The following is a 21,609-nucleotide window of genomic DNA, read 5'->3' as shown; positions in this document are numbered from 1 at the left end:
GAGTGACTTGACAGAGGAAAATGTGGTAGCTTTACTGATTTTGACTGGGAGCTTCTCTCATTTGTGAAGGGCAGCAGGGGAGAAAGCTCAAAGGTGCTTGTTGAGAAGTGGAGACTCAAGCAATCAAGGATGGCATCATTGGTGGAGTGAAGGCAAGAGTTGACTTTATGATAAGATTATAGGTCTGAGTGGGGTCTATCCTGATGGGGGCAAAGGGTCATGTAAGCCCAGCGTTTCAAGAAATACAGGCCCTGATGTTTGTTCAAGAGGAGGAGGTTATTGGAGACTTTGCTGAGTGCTGTTTCACTGGAGTGGAGAGCGGTGGGGGGGACAGAAGCCAGATTGAGGGGGTATGGAATGGTATTTAAGACAGCACTTATAGATATTTCATTGCAAAGAGTGAAGATGCACAAGTGGAACTTTAAACCCTCCAGACTGCTCTGTCCATGTGGATAAGTTGCTTCTAGACTAACTTCCCATGTTCCCTGTTCCACTGGTGTCCTGTCAATAACTGTCCCTCAAGGGAACATGGGCCTTTTTACTCCAGTTCCACTGATCACAATACAGTAGACAGCACATGCAATGAAGTGAATGAGAGAATGGAGATGGGGCAGTGATTTGAAGAAGCAGAGGTGGGGTAAAGCTGGGGATTTTAATGGTGGGAGAGACCTGTGCATATCTGTATTGTGAGCAGAAGAAACCAGAGAAGAGTGATGGCAGAGGTGAGGGAGGTCAAGAGACCAGTTGGATGGAATCATTAGGCAAGGGAGAGGTGTTTGAGAAGAAAAGTGGAGAAATTGTTTGTGACAGGGAAAAAGGAACAGAGAATGATACGATGGTGTAGGGAGGGGTGAGGGAGAATGGGAGAATGGAGGGAGTAGAAGGGGGAAGTCTGTGTTGAATTTTGTTGATTGGGTTTTCTCTTTGAAGTTGGCAAAATTCTACATAGAAAGGGAGGATGAGACAGGAGGGAAGGTGGTCTTAGACTAAAAAAAAAAAAGTGACCAGATGGCTGGGATTGTGATCTATGGGAGTCAGAGTGGGAAAGTACTGCTGCTTGACCAGAAAGATGATAGAGATGAAGCATAAAGTCAATTTATAGTGAAGGAAGTCAATATGGTCATAGGACTTCCAGTAGGGACGTGCAGCCCAGTGCTTAAAGCATGCTGTTGGAATGTGAGTGACCCAGGTTCAAGTCCCTTCTATACCTGAATCAGCACTGGGACTTGACCCGGGGTGTCCAACATCCTCACTAAGTGCCTTAATCAGCTGGCTATTCAGGAGTGGGTCTGCCTCACTCCTATTTTGAATCAGAAAATCCATTCTGGACCTGAAGGTTTTGTCAATACCCATACATTCCGGTGAAAAATCTGTATCAACAAATCAACATTTTCAGATGGAAAAAACAGTTTTGTGAGAAAATCTTGGACCAGCTCTAGTTCCAGGTTTCTGAGAGTCAGGAACTGGAGGGAACAAGACTAAATAGATTGTGGATGGCTGATCTTTTTAAAGAATGGAGTGTGTGCTCCAGAGACAGTAAGAAAAGGGGGGTGGATCTGAGGTTAGAAAGAGTGGCATGAGGATGGCCGGGTGATGGAGACTGTGGTGGGAGAAAGGGTCAGAGTTAGAGCAGCTATCACTGGAGGCAAGGAGAAGATGTGTGCATGTGGAAAGAGTGAGAGCAAGCTGGAAATGGGAAGAGGAGTAGATAAAGTTAGTAGGAAGTGTGGAGAGGAGAGGGGAAAGGGAATGCAGGGTAAAAGGAGAAAGGTTGATATTATTGACTTTGCGTGAGACTCAGGCTCAGATAGTATAGAATGTTGCTGCCATATAGAAGAAGGATCCTTCACATAAGTGTGAAGACAAAGCACAAGCAGCACTATTACAGAATGGTCCAGATACAAATAATAAAAGATGCAGACAAAGCAGCTCTGATTGAACTCTCCCCATACATATTGTTTCTATGATGGCATTTTAAAAAATGGCCTGGTAATCTTGATTCAGTCTCCAATGCTTCATTTAGCTAATCTCATATACAAATTTTTCTTTAACCATTTCTGCTCAAGGGAAGCTAATGTCTGAGCCTGCACAAACCTGACCTTTTCTTTTGAACATAGCCTGTGCTGAAATTATCCATGCCTGTCACCTCAAGATTAGCTACACTTTCAGATCATTTGGAAATTTAAGGGCTTGTCTTCACTACAGAGCTAAATCAGCACTGCTGCAATCGATGCAGCATCGATTTAGCGGGTCTAGTGAAGTCATGCTCAATCAATGGAAGAGCGCTCTCCCATCGATTTCTGTACTTCACCTCAATGAGAGGCGGAAGCAATGTCGGCGGGAGAGCATCTCTCGTCGACATAGCATAGTGTGGATTCCGCAGTAAGTAGATCTAAGCTACGTCAATTTGAGTTACGCTACTAACATAACTCAAATTGTGTAGCTTAGATTGACCAGTGGTGGTAGTGTAGACCTGGCCTAAGATTGGCGCAGAATGGTGTTGCTCACTTACTAAGAGTGGCGTTTCATGCAGAGGGAACATTACACCATTGTTATGAGAGGAACTCAGGTCTTGGTTTTGCTCTATAAATCCATAAATGGTATGGAACCTCACCACCTGAAAAGCTCTGAGTGACATATTGGCAGTTACAATCAGCAAAGATGCTGAATTAACACTAAAATGGAGGGGTCTGCTGAAAAGGTTTTTCTGTGAGGAATCTTATATGCTGGATTTCCCATTTTGTTTACCCAAAGTCCAGGTTAGGTAACTTTTTGTGCATGCTTCAGATTAATCTTTTCTTCCAAAAGGTCTTCTGTGAGAGTTGAGTAGAGAAGCTCAAAGTGGCTGGTTGTGGAGTATTTATGCTGGGGTTTTCATTGTTGAATATAGTAGCCTCCAGGTTGTTGCATAGTCTAGAGTCTAGACTGTAAAGCAGTCTTGGTGGTAATGGTTGGTTGTTAAGGATACTTATTCTTTAGGATGCATTAATATTTGCACAAGTGCCTAGACCATGGATAGTTCTTTTTAATAGATTTAAGATAAATTCTAAAACCTTTTAATACAAAGCAGCTTGATATACAGACAAGACAAGCTACAGAGAAGCTTGATAACAAACTATCAATTTTTTTCAAAAACTGTCCTTGAAATATTTACCCACCCATATTCAATTCATATAAAGAGGAATCCAGGAAGGCCATAGAAGGCAAGTTAGTCTATTATTTTACTTTTAGGCCCTGATCCTGTATTCTTTGCACAACCTAAGCCTCCCACTGACTGAATTAGCTTCTCAGCTCATAGATATCTGCACCCATAATCAAGTGGGAGAATCAGCTGATGTGCATTATCATTTAAGTCTTCAAACACTTAATATAACATTGTTTTGAGCTGCATGAAACCTTGTGGGTTGATTTAAAACCCCACTGATTTTGGTAGGTATTAACTTGCCCTTCAATTAATGTACTGTAACCATAAGCCCCACCTAAGACAAAAGGCATCCATGAATCCATCCAGAAGCTTTTGACTGAGTACTGTTTTGGTTATTGGTCTGTGTATGTGGAAAGAGTCATCAGACAGAAACTGAGATCAGATGAAATCAGATGGGATGAGAGAGATGCCTTCAGGAGCAGCTAACGCATCATCATCATGTGGCTGATCCTAGAAGAAACCTGAGGAGAGATTTTTTGGGCCAGGGCTGCAGGCTGAAACGAGTGTTCTTGATTTTAGAAGCAAAAGAAGCTGCTTTCTGCTATATGATTCCTTCTGCGTTTAGATACAGGACTTTGTATGTCCTTTGTAAATAAACAAAATTGCATCAAAGAAATGCCTGACTACCACCAATTTTTACTCCCAGCTGGAACACCCACAGGCCCCCAAACTTTGACTAGCTGCTTGGATCAAGGAGGACTGATGTCAGTAGTGGGATCCGGTTTCCAAGGAGAGAGATTGTGAGTTAATATTCCTGTTGAATCAAGATGCAGTGAATAATGAAAATACTTGCAGAAATAAAAATGGCCAGTGGGATTTAAAACAAGATCTGAAACAGACTTCACAAAAGGGTTTAAACCAAAACAAGATCCTTAACAAGAGCTGGAGGTTTCCCAGAAAGGGGTCAGATAGGACTTGCAGGCTGAAATGAGACTCATCTTGGAACAGCAACTACAACCTACCTGGACAGATTGGGAAACTCAGCTGCAGCACATAAGCACATAGGCTGGAATGGTAAAATGGATTGATGAGGTGACCAGCAATCTGACTACAATAGATTAGAGATTTTCCCCCACACTGGCTAAAGCTTGCTTGGTCTACGCTAATCTGGAACTTGCCACCTGAGTAGACAAGTAGTAAGGACTTATATAGAGATAAATGCTCATCAACAGAAGGAAATCAAAGAGTCCCTGGCCACAGTGGAATGCAATCAACTGAAATAGGAATTGAGCCAGCCTGAGTACCTAAGTCAGACTAGACATTTAGAACACTTTTTTCTGCTCTGTTTTTAACTCAGAGGCCCAGAGAGAAGAGGTTGGGTTGACCCAGCTCAAATGATGCAAAAGCCCACGATCTCTGAAGGAAAATCTCCCTAGGAGATTTATTTGTCTCAATTCAATATTATAGCTCACATGAATGGCTGAGAGGAGAGACAAAAAGGAAAGCTACTAGTAGCTGACTTGGGTAGCCCAGCTCTGATGGTGCTGCAAAATTTACCCACAGAAAAGAGACTGAGTTACCCAGGCCTGATACAAGCTCTTGACATGTGGTTTGGAGCTAGCCAGGGCATAGCTAAGAAGAAACCCCACCTGAACTGGCAGAGGATATGTGGAGACTTGTGTTCTTGCATACCCATAGACCACCAAGGCATTCTAGCAAAGACTGGCAATGGACCACTTTACAGATGATCAGCTGAACTTGCACTTGCAGATCCAGATCAGCAAAAGGAGGTCAAAGACACTATGAAGAGCTGTGCAATTCGCCATGGATCTTGAATCTTGCAGCAGTATACTAGAAAGCAGCAGCAGTCACTAGTGAGAAATAGAAACTGATCTCCCTGACCCCTATAAGTACAGCTGTGTCTAATATGTATGATGCAAGAAGGGATTCTAATCTGGTTCATGACTTTATTGAACACTGAGAAAAACTGATAAATTTTATTTGTAAAACAAGGGGAATTGGCAATAATGTAAAAATTAAAGGAAACAGTTCAGTTAAATGCTGGAACTGTGGCAAAAACGGCCAAAAAAAAAAGACCCTTATAAATTTAAGGCAGGCAAAGATAGACTGTTGCAGGTAACTACTGAAAGCTTCTCTCACAGTTCAAGAAATGGGGGACACACAAAGCTGAAGGGGCAAAGCTTGGTGGAGGTACAAAGAACAGCCCTACAGTTTTTGTTTAGATCTGGGCAGTTAAACAACAATGGGAGTATGGTTAATAACTGTGTAATCGATGCTATGAAAGGAGTCTTACAAATTCAGTTTGTGGAAATCCCCTTTAAGAGATGTTTGTAGGCAATGAGTTTGCAGTGAATGAATAGTCAGTCCTGTCTGTGAGGGCAGAAACAATTATAAGAGCTATATCCTGTGGAAGCTTTTCAGCAAGGGGAAGATGGGAAACCTGTTTTGGGACCCAGGGTCCATGGGCGCCAAACTTTCAGGTCAAAAAGGGGCAACAATATTTTTACATTTTGATATTGAAATAAGTAATGTGGTACTTATAGAAATTGTAATATAAACTGCTTATCCACTCTGAGTCCATTACCTTTAAATAAAAGCTATCCTTAAAATTACTCTGTCACAGGGTCCATTCACAGCTAAGGGTGCCTCCTCCTGGCCACTCTGAGAATTAGGGCCTTCCAGATGCTGCACCCTCCTCTGACAGTTTCTCTTTCTACCCATCATCCTCTCTCACTTTGCATCCCATCTCAGTCCAAGAGCTGCAGCTTCCTCTTTGTGACTTGGCCCTCCAGCCAGGTCACTATGATCTTCCTTTTCCAGGGTATCAAAGTCTTCCAGGGCAAACTGTCCCAGGCAGTCCACTCTCCACTGCCTGATCTGTAGCACTTCCCCAGTGGTTGGTAGGGGAACTCAGACCCTTGCGCTACATCAGGTTCCAGCTCAGGGACCCTCTGATCAGCAGCCAAGGTCTGCACTATCCTACACCTTGCTGCTTTTCCCCTGAGTGTTTCCGATGTTTCTGGCTTCCCTTTCTCTGGGTTTGCCAGTCCAAACTCCCTCCTCCCAGGGAGTAACTGTAGATGACATTCCTTGATCCCAAATATACCTCCCTTCACCCACAGAGTGACTGCAGGCTACTTCCCTACAGCTCATTTCTGCTCTCAGCTCCTGGGCTTAATACAGGCCCCTCCTGGGCCTATGCAGCTGAGCCTCTCCGCTAATTAGTCCTTGATACCTGGTTCCTCCTCCAGGTGCAGCCAGGGCAGTTAACTGGTGAAGCAAACCGTGAAGCCGGTAGCGCTTGGACTTCGAGCAGCCCCTATGCCTCTGGACCCTGCGCCCCCAGCCGGGCACTTCCCCTCCCGGGCTCCGGCGGCACAGGGTCTGGAGGCACGGGGGCTGCCCGAAGCCGGTAGCGCTCGGGCAGCCCGGCTCTTAAACAGAGCCGAAGAGGAGCAGAGCCTCCAGCCGCGGCGGCTCTGCTCCTCCCCGACTCTTCGGCTCTGTTTAAGAGCCGGGCTGCCCGAGCACTACCGGCTTCGGGCAGCCCCTGTGCCTCCAGACCCTGCGTCGCCGGAGCCCAGGAGGGGAAGTGCCCGGCTGGGGGCGCAGGGTCCCGAGGCATAGGGGCTGCCCGAAGCCCAAGCGCTACCAGCTTCATGGTTTGCCGGGCAGCCTCCAGACCCTGCGCCCCCGGCTGGGCGCTTACCCGCCCGGGCTCCAGCTGCGCTGGGGAAGCGCCGGCTGGGGGCGCAGGGTCTGGGGGCTGTCCGGCAAACCCTGAAGCCGGTAGCGCTGGGGCAGCCCTTTCCCCCTGGCTGGGAGTGGGAGGGAGGAGAGGGCGGAGTTAGGGTGGGGAAAGGGTGGAGTTGGGGCGGGGCTAGGGGTGGGGAAATGGGCGGGGCCAGGACCCGTGGAGGGTCCTCTTTTTTTATTTATGAGATATGGTAACCCTACCTTTGTGGCCACTTACATTCCTTTTACAAAACTGTTATACAGGCCTAAATAACTCCCTTTGAGCCACCCAAACTGATAAGTTTCGTTATACAGGGTCTTGAGAAATCTGTCCTTGATATTCTTAAATTAGGCTGTTTTTGTAACTGCTATTATATTGATTTAAGTTCACTCTTTAATTGCTTAGTATTGCACTGACACTTATATCTCCTTATAATTGACTATGGGAAAATAGTCAGTCTGCACCTCACAGCTGTGCAATGATTAGTTAAGAAAATGCACTAATTACACTTGAAACACCTTTTACTTTCTCAGTTGTTACTAACATTCATATTTAATGTTACACATGGCTTTCAAATGATGTCTTCAGAGTTGAAACTGCAAATGTGAAAACAGCTGTGACAGTAGCTCCCTTTTAATTACAATGTATCAGAAATGGGTTGTCATGTTAGTGTTTTTTATTTTTGTTTTTTAATATTACTCTGATTTTTTGCTACCTATCCCAATGACAAATTAGAGTCAGAAAATAAACGCGAACCACTGATTGATTTAACTTTATATTTCATATAACACAGTATATGCTGCATATAAAATAATTTTATATTGATTAAGCAGACTTTGACTCCCTCAGGGAACTGATGGGCATGATCCCCTGGGAGGCAAATATGAGGGAGTAAGGAATCCAGGAGAGCTGGCTGTATTTTAAAGAAGCCTTACTGAGGGACCAGGAACAAATCATCCCGATGTGCAGAAAGAATAGCAAATATGGCAGGCAACCAGCCTGGCTCAACAGAGAAATCTTCGGTGAGCTTAAACACAAAAAGGAAGCTTACAAGTAGTGGAAACTTGGACAGCTGACTAGAGAGGAGTACAAAGATATTGCTCGAGCATGCAGGGATGTAATCAGGAAGGCCAAAGCACAACTGGAGTTGCAGTTAGCAAGGGATGTGAAGGGTAACAAAAAGGGTTTCTATAGGCATGTTAGCAACAAGAAGGTCAGGGAAAGTGTGGGACCCTTACTGAATGGGGGAGGCAACCTAGTGACAGATGATGTGGAAAAAGCTGAAGTACTCTATGCTTTTTTTGCCATGGTCTTCACAGACAAGGTCAGCTCCAACACTGCTGTCCTGGCCAACATAGTATGGGAGGAGGTGAAAGAACAGGTTAAGGACAATTTAGAAAAGCTGCACATGCACAAGTCCATGTGGTTGGATCTAATGCCTCGAGGGTGCTGAGGGAGTTGGCAGATGTGATTGCAGAGCCATTGGCCATTATCTTTGAAAACTCATGGCGATCGGGGGAGGTCCCAGATGACTCGAAAAAGGCTAATGTAGTGCCCATCTTTAAAAAAGGGAAGAAGGAGAATTTGGGGAACTACAGACCAGTCAGCCTCACCACAATTCCTGGAAAAATCATGGAGCATGTCGTCAAGGAATCCATTTTGAAGCACTTGGAGGAGAGGAAGGTGATCAGGAACAGTTAACATGGATTCACAAGGGCAAGTCATGCCTGACCAACCTGATTGCCTTTTATGATGAGATAACTGGCTCTGTGGATATGGGGAAAGTGATATACCTTGACTTTAGCAAAGCTTTTGATATGGTCTCCCACAGTATTCTTGCCAACAAGTTAAAGTAGTATGGATTGGATGAATGGACTATAAGGTGGATAGAAAGCTGGCTAGTGGGTAGTGATCAATGGCTCGATGTCTAGTTGGCAGCCAGTATCAAGCGATGTGCCCCAGGGATCAGTCCTGGGTCCCGTTTTGTTCAACATCTTCATTAATGTTCTGGATGATGGGATGGATTACATTCTCAGCAAGTTTGCAGATGACACTAAGCTGAGGGGAGGTAGATATGCTGGAGGGTAGGGATAGGGCCCAATCCTAAACAAATTGGAGGATTGGGCCAAAAGAAATCTGATGAGGTTCAACAAGGATAAGTGCAGAGTCCTGCACTTAGGACAGAAGAATCCCATACAGTGCTAAAGGCTGGGGACCGACTGGCTAAGTGGCAGTTCTGCAGAAAAAGACCTGGGGATTACAGTGGACGAGAAGCTGGATATGAGTCAGCAGTGTGCCCTTGTTGCCAACAAGACTAAAGGCATATTGGGCTGCATTAGTAGGAGCATTTCCAGCAGATCGAGGGAAGTGATTATTCCCCTCTGTTCAGCACTGGTGAGGCCACATCGGGAGTATTGCATCCAGTTTTGGGCCCCCCACTACAGAAAGGATGTGAACAAATTGAAGAGAGACCACAGAGGGCAATGAAAATGATTAGGGGGCTGGAGCACATTACTTATGAGGAGAGGCTGAGGAAACTGGGCTTGTTCAGTCTGCAGAAGAGAAGAGTGAGGGGGGATTTGATAGCAGCCTTCAACCACCTGAGGGGAAGTTCCAAAGATGATGGAGCTTGGCTGTTCTCGGTGGTGGTAGATGACAGAACAAGGAGCAATGGTCTCAAGTTGCAGTGGGGGAGGTCTAGGTTGGATATTAGGAAAAACTATTTCACTAGGAGGGTGGTGAAGCACTGGAATGGGTTACCTAGGGAGGTGGTGGAATCTCCATCCTTAGGTTTTTAAGGTCAGGCTTGACAAAGCCCTGGCTGGGATGATTTAGTTGGGGATTGGTCCTGCTTTGAGGAGGGGATTGGATTAGATGACCTCCTGAGATCTCTTCTAACCCTAATATTCTTCTAAGTCATAAATTTCATCTATCTTTACAGTTTATGTAGAATATGCTGATTTGGAGAAAATTATCACTGTTATCTATTGTCCTTGCTTAGTTAGATGATAAAGTATGTTGTCCTTGTATAACTGTCTAAGAGTTGGCAACAAAGCTCATGAGAGTCAATAGTACTCAGACATAATTTAGTCTGAATAAGTAAATTGTGCACCTGAGTTGAGGAGGTGACAAATAGTTGATTGTGTGTAAACTTTCCTTTCATTTCCACTCATAGACTTTAAGGTCAGAAGGGACCATCATAATCATTTACTCTGACCTCCTGCATATTGCAGGCCGTAGAACCTCACCCACTCCTGCAAAGTGGCTGTGTCAACCATATTCCTAGGATCCTCGGTGGTAGTTTCAAACCACTATCACACAGATGATCTGTCAAACAGAGTGTCTTTCCAGATTAATCATCCCTGGCCCCATCTGAGTACAATACTAGAATGCCAGAGTGGAAAAGAAATCCCTCTGTGCTCCTCCCCAACTCCAATTTGAAAACTTGCACTTGAACCCCGGCTCATGATTTTCGTACAATGTAGAGAATTACAAACAAGTCTATGGGGGTCGCTGATAGAGGGGTTGAGAGATGCTACAAATCTGTCAATGCGGTATTTTAAATATAAGCTTCACTTGAAAACAGCCCATATACCTTGCAATTGATGTTGAACATGATGGCCAGAACACATTATTTTATACTGAAGTTTAAGTTGCTAGCGAACCATTGTAGAGTATAGGGAAATGTCATATTTTTCCTTCAGGCTGGCTGTTGTGTGCAATATTGCTTCAGGGCTGATTAGGCTACTTTCATGTTTTACTTTCAGTTAAGAATCATGTATAGAAACTTCCAATATAGCATCTTAAATTAATGCAAGACTTGAAAGATGTCCACTCACCTGCTAAGTAAAGAAGTTGGGGAAGGAGAGAAGTCTAATGGATAGGGAAATGAGGGGGAAGTGAACAACCATTAAGTGCTAAGTCTTGTAGCATTCTTTCAAATATCATTAAGACTAGAGCCCTGCAACCTAACCTGAAGTGACTCTGTCATGACAAGGTCATGTGCAGTCAGACGTAGTGGGCAAAGCAGGAGACAGTCAGAGTCGTGCTGCAGAATGAGTGCACCAAGGAGTCACAGCATCTCTAAAACACAGCACAGCAGAGGAGAAGCAGACAGCAGGAGTAGGGCAGTAGCCAACATCATACCAACCCCACACGCAGAAGGCAGCAGCGCTGACTCAGGTGCCGGGGGATAACGGTCAGGTTGGAAAAACAACTCCATCCTTTTGGGTTCAGGTCAGGTGGTCTGGAGTCTGGTTCAGGTCTAGAAATTAGGCCTAAGCAGCCCTCTAATTAAGATTCTCCTTCCCTTTATTTCTCACTTCCACAATAAGTGGCTGGGTACCTATTATGTACCTATATCTAGCACTTACATTGCACTTTACGATGTTCAAAGTACTAAACATTTACAGAGTTATTGACAACTGTGTGAAGTATAACAGGCATTATCAACCCCATTTTAGAGATATAGAGACGGTGGCAGGCAGGTGAAATGGCATGCCCAAAGGTTGGGCAGTAAGGCAATAGCATGGAACACTTTTTGTAGTGGGGTGCTGAAAGCCAGCTAAAGAAACTGTAAAGCAGTGATCCCCAGACTTTTTACCAGCAGCTGGGACCTTGGGCACTCCCTGCATCCCTTTGATGGCGGAGCCAGGATCAGAACTTCTGAGCTACTCATATCTAACCATGTGGCTCATTGGCCAGGCTACTACTTAATTACGTTACGAGGAAATTTTGTGAACAGTGTGGTAATGTCATATCTATGTTCCACACAGGACTTAGTCTGGGCCTTTTTGTGATGTTACACTATCTTAAAGTGGCTTTTTACAAAGTCTGCTGGCTAAATAAGGGATATTTTATTTTATCCACTTAAGGAAAGCCCATATTACAACATAAATCAATTCTAATATGGACAACTTTATAATAAATTTTGATTTTTTTGCTCAACTCTAATTGACCATAGTTACAGTTAATAGATATTAAACAGAACTTCAGGAAACTCAGTGAACCCGATTAAAGCACAGAATAATATTGAAACTCATCAGTTATCTGTGCAGAGGTATTAAAGCCCAATTTATCAAAAGTGTCTGAATCAATTAGGAGTTAAAAAAAAAAAAGTCGATAGTTCTCTAAATGCACATATGCAAACAAAGATCAATTCCTCTACCGTGTATTTATACAGCTGATCACTTCAAATGTGCAGAATTCATTAAATGTAAACATTTTTATAGTGCTTGTGGGAGCCTTCCTGTCTGCCATTCCCCTGGAATAAAAACAAGTTAGATTACAGGCGTCATTAGCAAACATCCACTGTATATACTTAGCAAACATTACAAGCCAAATGAATGGAATACAATAATTTGTCATACAAGATAGACATCAACATACCTGGCATAGTATGAAAAATGTAAAATACAGCCTCTTAATGTAGAACAAACAATGCTGAACGAAGGAAGTTTCCAGAATATAGCGATGCACTTAGTTTACAACCACAACACAACCACAACGTTACCAAATTTAATTTTAAGAGCACTGTGTAACATGGAACTACTTTTGCATTTATTGTCCCATTGAAGTCAATTGGAGTCTTTCCATTACTTAAATGGACTTTGGATCAGGCCTATAGACAACAAATAGACAGATTTATGACTTTATGCCTTTTCCCGAAGATTTAAGTTACACTATTAATGCTTCACAGAATTTCAAATGAGGGGGAACTATTGAAAAATGTTACTGTCAAATGACAAAAAAGATTAAGCAATTTACAAATAGTTTAAGTATTAACATTTCCTCTACTGTGAAAGATGCTCTCAACATTCAATATTCAAGTTAATGTTTTCTGTTTTTATTTTTGTACTGTCAATGTTTATTAGCCCCAAAATATTTCTCTCTTACCTCTGCAGACAAATCATTAGTATGGAGCAGCTCCTCAGTAGGGAAGGATGCAACCCAATTCCCAGTCTAAAACCTATATTTCATATCCTCCAACTAAAAAATGCACTAAAATGTTCTCCCAGGCTGAGTGTTGGCAAGGTACCTCTTGGCGAGAGGTACATTTTTTTTTTTCTACCAAGCTTCATGCATAGCAAATAGTGTTCTGGAGTTATAGTCCCCTCAAAATCCAGTGGAAGCTCAGTCTGAAAATTCTTAATTCTTTTGCTTACTCATACCTCAAACATAAAAGGAACTGACACGAAACAAACATCAATATATTCCTCAGTGCCAGTCTTAGTCCATTTCATCCTTTTTAGAAACAAGAACAGGAGAAGATATTTGGGGATTAGTTTCTGGAACACCATCCTGGAAAATCAGTTTGCACAGGCCATTTTCAAATTATCAGTACACTAAGAAAACTACTGGCGCTCACTGCTTCTTAGCAGAGTGTAGTATGATAAGTGGAACTGAAGAAAGAGGGTTCAGGGATACAAGCCAAATCCATATTGCTAGGTCTCCAAACTCTAGAGTACCAGCATATAACACTGGTCACTCAACAGACTTAATAAAGATCTTTCCTCCAACTTTACCTGCCAGCCACTTCATTTATTGCTAATACAGTATTGCCAGGTGTTCAAAAATCATAGGTCAGGCCCCCAAAAGCATCATTGGTCACAAATCATGAGATTCGTTGTTGTTGTTGTTTTTTTTTTAATGGGTTCTTTCTATTGACCTTCTGATTTTTTAGCCTTTATGTTGCTTCTCTTGCTTTATGTTTCCAAATTCACATGAAGGCTCTGCCTGATTTGGAGCAGGGACCTGAACCCAGTTCTTCTACAGCCCAGCTGAGTGCCCTAACCACCAATCTATTCTAGGGGAGATCTCACTCCCGTTTATTAGCTTCAAAGTCTCCTTCTCCAACCCCTCACTGGCTGAAATCAGAATCATCTCCTTGTAATCTGCATCCATTACAACCTCTATCATAGCAGTTTCAGTTGTTTCTTTCCTCTTTGCTAGGTAAACAGCAACATCTTTAATCATAAATAGGATTATTTCGACAGCCAATTCTAATTCAATTGAATTTTTTTGCACTGTTTCTTTAGTTCAGTGGATCTGTGTATCTTAACTACACAGCATTCCTTTTCTTTATCTCAATTTTTATGATTCAGCACAACTCTGAAACCACCTGTATTTGTACTAAATTTCCACTACTTTTCTATTTAGTCTCATTGTGCTTATGGTCGCTAAAGGCTAATTATTTTGGTAAAATATTCTATTATTCTTTATTAGTGCTTATTGCTAATTGATATTCTGAACTTTCCTAATATTAATTTTAGGCCACTTTTTTGTACCAAAACTGGGCATGGAAAAACTCTTGTTTCTTTATTCTTTACAGGTTCTTACAGATAGGTATCAAGATGATATTATTTCTAAATCATTTTTTTCACTAGGTTGCAAAATAGCAGTTTTTTATAAGCAGTTCATAGATTTTTTTTTAACTGATTATAATTTTTATTTCAGATCCTCTCTAATTCAGATATATTTATTTACAGTACAGAGACCAAAAATATTATAGTTCCTACCAATGGGTCAATAAAATATTTAATCCTTCATATAAAATCATAGTGGGTTAAAGAAAAGTTATTTTGAAAACAAATCAGAAAACAAAGAGTAAACACTTGCAAACTAAAATAATTAGTTCAAAACCAACCAGTGTAAAATTAAGATAGGACTTTATGATTTAGGTATTAAAAAGAGCTCTTGATTTGCATCAACTACAAGTCTAGCAACTCACTGAAATCAAAAGCTCCATTTCTATTTTTACACACATCAAGTCACTGACAGAGTAAAGAGACTAAAACTAGTGTAGTGTCCATGAATGATTTAATAAGATGAGAAGATGCCTATTGCATCTGGCTTCCACCATCAATATTTATACTCCACTGCAGACAGATGTGACAAAGAGTTCCTCATAAATGAACTCTTAAAAACAGAAGAGATAAAAGACAGTGCTGTCAACAGTTTGCAAACATTTTAGGAACTGTATAGTCTACAGATATTGCATTGTGAAGAAATAGTACATTTATGGCATATTGGTTTTTCAGTATGTGTTTACAATATAGGATAAGATAGGTTAATAAACTGGACAAAACACAAAATACCTGTAGCTAAGGGGACAATCGTAGACTGGCCAGGGGGATGTTTTAAATAACAAAACAGCTCTTCCTCCCCAATCTCTATTAAATTAATTCCTTGGATGGTTAACAATAAGAAACAGACTGGGGTATGTAATTAAAAAACAAATTGTAATAACTTTTCTTTTCAAGAAACCCCGTAAATTACAGAAGAGAGGAGGCCTATTTCTTATACAAGTCAGGATGCTGAATAGTGAAGAATAGAGCTGGGTTACATTTTTTCGACTTAAATTCTGTTTTGCTGAAGAATGCAGATTAATGTTGACCAAAACATTTTGCAAATTTGTGTCAAATTTGCCAAATTGCTTCAGTTGGGAAAAAATAATCTGAAAAAAACAAATGTTTCGAATTTTTGAATCTAAATTACTTTTTGTTTTGAAATTTATTTGTTTCATTTTTTAAAAATTTAAAGGGTAAAAAAAGTCAAAAATGATATTAAACATTTTGTTATGAGTTGAATGAAATGCTTCATTTGACCTGAAAGTAATTTTTTTTTTTGTTTGGCCAGTGAGTCAACAATGAGCTATTCACACAACTCTAGTCAGGTATCCAACACCTAACCTCCAAGAGGGCTACAGAGACTCATGTGAACTGTGCTCTTCGGTTTTTCAACATTCAGTGCTTATTAATTCCATTTGAAAAAAGAGAGAGAGAGAAAATTGAGGACACACTGGTACAGTTTGTTGTTTCCTCTTACTAGGTAAATCAGACATTTATCGTAGCTATGCTGTAAACTTTAAATCATTTTGTTCATTTTTGCTCTTATATATTTGGTAATGGAAAATGCCCTTTGTTTTCTGTTTGTATGTGAAATACCGGTATTTTGTTGCTTTGCAAACCATATGAAAATAATGGGCATAAAATTTTCATGTAGTGCATCTGTGCATGTCACACATCTGAGGGCTGAATTTAGGTCAACATTTTCAAAATGTTGTTGCCTAAAGCTAGGTACCTAAATCCACTTTAGGATAGCAAATTTAAAATGTTGGCTTTTAGTCTTAGATTTTACATGTGACAGCGTATGACCAGAGAACGGGAGCAGTTACAAATATTTTTAATTATTATTGCTTGGGTGTTTTGAAGTTACTTTTTAAATGTAAACTTTAAGAAATTATGTGTATATACTAGGGACAAGACTGTGGCATTTAGCCACAGCCAATAGAAAAGAAGTAGTTCCCCCAGGAGGAATCCTGGAGAGAAAATCAGCCTTTGATGCATTCTGCCTCAAACAGCTTCCCATTTGCACTGGGGAAAGCACAGTCTGTTTTATCCTTTTGAGGAGTGCTGCATGGTTCCCCCAGCATAGCCTATCAAGTCTGCTAGCTAGCAGATAAGGGATCTGGAGCAATGGCTCCACTTACACCCCACCCCAACTAATTGTTCCCAGGAATGAGTATCTGGTAGCAGCCCCTGTGCTTCCTTTAACACAGATACTGCAATTATAGCTGGCCCTTTAAATGTCTATGTACATATGTTTGCTCTCTCCCATAAGACTATGTGGCTGGATACGAGCTGGTGATTAACTAAGACTATGACTAAGACAAACATGTCAAGTCTCATTCATTGGGTGTGAGACTCATTTATTAGCATGCTATCTCACTCTCACACACATTCCTAACCTCATCTCACTCATTTTGAGTAAGATTTTAAATACTTTTACTTAGGCGCTATAACAGACAACAATACATCAGGTGCCACAGGCATGGGGCTTAGAGCTTGCTTTCCAAACTTATGTACTGTGGTAATCATGGAAACTATAGACCCACATTCTATATGTGCAGGAGAGGAGAGGGGAGGATATGCAGGGGCAGGGGCATTTGTGTGTGTGACTACTTGATGGTCAAAAAATGAGTTCACCCACAAATGAGCAGACTGGACAAATTCATGTCTTCAGGGATCTCCAGCCATGCAGGTTTTTGTTCTAACCAGCAAATAATTGTTTTTATTAAAATCCACTGATTTCAATTGTGCAAGAATTCTCGTCTGCCCTAGACTTTAGTATGAATTGGGACATTATCGTGTTTCATATGCAATATTAAGAACTGTACATTTTAAATAGGGTTACCATACGTCCGGATTTTCCCAGACATGTCCGGCTTTTTGGGTCTCAAATCCCCATCCAGGAGGAAATCCCAAAAAGCCGGACATGTCCAGGAAAATAGGGAGGGAGGGACCGGCGGTGCTCGGCCAGGGGCCGGAGCCGCTGGGGCTGGCAGTGCTCGGCGGTGTGGGGCCAGGGTCGGCGGTGTGGGGCCAGAGCCAGCGGTGCGGGGCCGGGGGCGGTGGTGCGCTCGGCCAGGGGCCGGGGCTGGAGCCGGTGGTGTTGGGCCCGGAGCCGGCGGTGTTCGGCCGGGGGTGGGCTGGAGCCGACCAGGGGTCGGGCTGGGGCCAGCGGTGCGGAGCCGGGGGCCGGGGTTCTCGGCCGGGGCCGGAGCCGGCAGTGCGGTGCCCGGGGCCGGCTGTGTTCGGCCGGGGGCCGGGCTGGGGCCGGCCAGGGGTGCTCAGCCAGGGGTGCTGGGCCGGGGGTGCTCGGCCGGGGGCCAGGCCCAGGGCCGGCGGTGCGGGGCCCAGGGCCGGCGGTGCGGTGCCCGGGGCCGGCTGTGTTCGGCTGCGGGCCGGGCTGGGGCCGGCCAGGGGTGCTCAGCCAGGGGTGCTTATTTTAGAAATAAGGCACACATTTTTAACAGTGAATGTAATTACTACTACAACAACTTTATACAGGATGTGTTGGATTCTCTGTCACTTGAAGTCTTAAATCAAGATTGGATGTTTTTTTTCAAAAGAGATGCTTTAGCTCTGGTGCTCTCAACCTTCCCAGACTACTGCACCCCTTTCAGGACTCTGAAATGTAAGTACAGTATTTATATTCCAATTGATTTATTTTATAATTATATGATAAACATGAGAAAGTAAGCAATTTTTCAGTAATAGTTTGCTGTGACACTTTTGTATTTTTATGTTTGATTTCATATGCAAGTAGCTTTTATTTGAGGTGAAACTTGGGGTACACAAGACAAATCAATGTATAGTATATAGAGCAGTATAAAATCATTGTCTGTATGAACTTTTAGTTTGTACTGACTTTAATAGTGCTTTTTATGTAGCTTGTTGTAAAACTAGGTAAATATCTACATGAGTGATGTACCCCCTGGGAGACTGCTATGTACCCTGGTTGAGAACCACTGCTTTAGCTCTACCACATGTTACGGGCTTGATGCAGGAATGAAGGGGCAGAAGGGTCTGTCACCTAGGAGTACACTGCCTTCGAAAACTGGAACAGAATACAGCATTCTTCTGCTGTGAGCAATCAGCTCAGAAATCCACATCTCTCTCTAGGGGCTGGTCCACATACAGGATTATAATTTACTACTGCTTTTGGTTACTCTCTTAGCTCAAGTGAGATCAGGGCCGGCTTTAGACACCAGCAAAGCAAGCAGTTGCTTGGGGCGGCAGATTTACAAGAGGCGCAAGCATCCAGCATGGGAGCTGAGAACCAACAGGGGGCCCTGGGAGCTGTATTTCCTTGGTTAGCTCCCTGCCTATGGAGCCAGCCCTGGAGCAGGGAAAGAACTACATTTCCCAGCATTCCCTTGGCCAGTAGCAACAGGAAAGGGTGTGGGAAAGGAGTATTGAACTGAAATCTGCAGCTTGCTGTGAATGGTAGGAACAGAGCCAGCTCTAGGTTTTTTGCCGCCCGCCCCCGCCCTGGGCTCCCCCCAGCTCACACCCCTGCTGCCCCAGCTCTGGCTCCCACCTGCACTCCCCTGCTGCCCCAGCCCTGGGCTTTTCCTCCCCCCCTCCTCGCATCCCCTGCCGTCCCAGCTCTGGCCCCCACCTACACCCTCCTGCTGCCCCAGCCCTGGGCTCCCCCCTGCCCACATCCCCTGCCACCCCAGCTCTGGCCCCCACCTGCACTCCCCTGCTGCCCCAGCCCTGGGCTCTCCCCCCACCCGCACCTCCTGCCGCCCCAGCCCTGGGCTCTTCCCCCCCCCCCCTGCACCTCCTGCCACCCCAGCCCTGGGCTTTCCCCCAAAGAAGGAATTGGGGGGACTAAATGGACAGTGCACCTATGTATCTGAAGCCTAGCAAGGGAGGTATGTGGATCCCACTAGAATTTAAAATGAAAAGTAAGGGAGGGGAGGCTCTGGACCTGGGCAGCTTTAGATACAGTACCAGACACTTAAGAGGATTTCCACTTCTGAGCCATGGAAGCAGAAATTGACTTTTCCTCTCCAGATATAGCTAATATTCAGAAAGGGAATCTAGCACCTGCCTTCCAGATTTGAAAACCCTTAAAATTCAGGAGTGCTCAAGCTCAATTTGGGCAGCTGTTACTTCATTTCCCACAAATCAAATATACTGATCCACTTTAACTTGCTGTAGAAAAAGTAGAATAAATTGAGCAAGAAATGCTTCCCAGTGGTTATTAGGACTGGAATTGCTATTTTCAACAGCCATTGCTTTTTTTTTTTTTAAGTTTTAGTTTAATTTGTTTAAAAGGAAGACCGTGATAGTGCATTCCCCATAGAAACAAAGAATAATAAAGGCACCTCAACTTTTCCTCATTTATGTAGGACAGTCTTATAATATGCATCCAGATATCCTCCAGTCACACAAGCTGAAAATTGTTCCACTTTACTGCAGTTCTGTAACCATATGGGAACCAATCTTGTCTGTGTTCTGTGCACATCCAAAATTCCTGCTGAATGACCTGCCCTGGGAGCGAGTTACCAGTGACCCAGGGCTAAGGCAGCAGGAGGGTGCAGTTGCAGGGGAGTGAGGGGGAGAGCACGGGGAGGGGGCAGGGGGGGGGCAGCCAAAAATTTTTTTGCTTGGGGCAGCAAAAAACCTAGAGCCGTCCCTGAGTGAGATGTCAGTGTTATAGATCTAAATGTCCCGCTGATGAACCTCATGAGAGTTGATATGGTTCGACACAATGGAAATTCTGTTTTTTCAGCTTGAGTGGTTTTTTTAAAGCCATAGAAATTACACCGCCCTCCCCCCAAAAAAAGTACATTAAAAGAGTATTAAGGTTGAAAAGTCAATATTCAAAAGTTAGGAAATGCAGACAATCTTAGTACTGGCAACCTTAATTTTGCCTCCTTGTACATATATGTGTGACGTTGTGCAGTCTATATGGTTTTATAAAAACTTGATAATAAGTCAATATAATGTAACTGAGATAGTTTTAGAGAAAATACGGTAATAAGTGAATGTAACGTAACTGGGATATGCTTCATGCAAAAGGTCTCTTGTAAGGTATTATTACAAAGCTTATAATCTACTGAGTATGATCATCTGATTTGTATAAATGTACCACTCTTGTATCTAAAACTAGAAATATAAAATGTAACTCTGAGGGCCTATTGTAATTGTGTAAAGTGTGGACCATTAATGATGGTTTGGAATCTTGATGACTCCCATTGTCTGCAGATGGCTGTATTTACCTGTGAGTCTTCCTGTATATGTGTGTGCTGGCAAGTGAGTAATGAAGTCTTGCAGTGACATGTGATCATGTCACCTGAACTGGAATCCATCTTTAACCTGGTGCTTTTCCAGTGAGGGGGGGTGGAAACCCAGAGGGACAAAGAGTTCCCGCCTTATGCAAAAGATATATAAAGGGGGGAAGAGAACAGAGAGGGAGAGGAGCCATCATGAAGAATCCCCTAGCTACCACCTGAGCTGCAACAAGAGCTGTACCAGGGGAAAGAATTGTGCCCAGGCCTGGAAGGTGTCCAGTCTGAGAAAAAACTTACTGAAGCATCTCTGAGGGTGAGATTATCTGTATTCAGTTTGATTAGGCATAGATTTGCGCATTTTATTTTATTTTGCTTGGTGACTTACTTTGTTTTGTCTGTTACTACTTTGAACCACTTAAATCCTACTGTCTGTATTTAATAAAATCACTTTATATTTAGTAATTCACTCAGAGTATGTATTAATACCTGGAGGAGCAAACAACTGTGCATATCTCTCTCAGTGTTATAGAGGGCGAACAATTTATGAGTTTGCCCTGCATAAGCTTTATGCAGGGTAAAACGGATTTATTTGGGTTTAGACCCCATTGGGAATTGAGCATCTGAGTGCTAAAGACAAGCGCACTTCTGTAAGCTGTTTTCAGGAAACTTGCAGGTTTGGGACAAGTGATTCAGACCCTGGATCTGTGCTGGAGCCAGACGGGAGTGTCTGGCTCAGCAAGACAGGGTGCTGGAGTCCTGAGCTGGCAGGGAAAACAGAAGCAGGGGTAGTCTTTGCACATCGGGTGGCAGCTCCCAAGGAGGTTTCTGTGATCCAACCTGTCACAATATGCATTATATTATATTATATATTCATTATATGCTTTAGTTACATGATCACATACTATTTTTTCCATGGATGGACTCCAGAGGGATCTACTGGCTTGTTGCACTGGAAGGAGCTGAAGAACCAGCTGGTCTAGCTGTGGCAAGTAAACATGGTGCTGAAGATTGAACTAGAGAGCTACAAGCTCTAGTGCAAAGAGCTGCAGGCAAAGACTTGTGAGCCATGCAAGGCCAGCATCACTATGTGAGCAAGGACAAACCAAGATGAGATGTTCA

The 21,609-nt window shown here is 43.1% G+C and overlaps 1 protein-coding gene across 1 annotated transcript in view; it reads right to left on the bottom strand.

Annotated features, from left to right (window-relative positions):
- The window catches only part of GABBR2 (gamma-aminobutyric acid type B receptor subunit 2), an 847,514-nt gene that overhangs the window by 582,555 nt on the left and 243,350 nt on the right, over positions 1 to 21,609 (bottom strand). The gene's annotated exons all lie outside the window — the stretch shown is intronic.

The sequence above is a fragment of the Malaclemys terrapin genome, chromosome 2 (assembly GCF_027887155.1).
Source record: "Malaclemys terrapin pileata isolate rMalTer1 chromosome 2, rMalTer1.hap1, whole genome shotgun sequence".
NCBI classification, from domain to species: Eukaryota; Metazoa; Chordata; order Testudines; family Emydidae; genus Malaclemys; species Malaclemys terrapin.
Note: the sequence above shows the minus strand (reverse complement) of the source record. Positions and strands in the feature narration are given on the sequence as shown.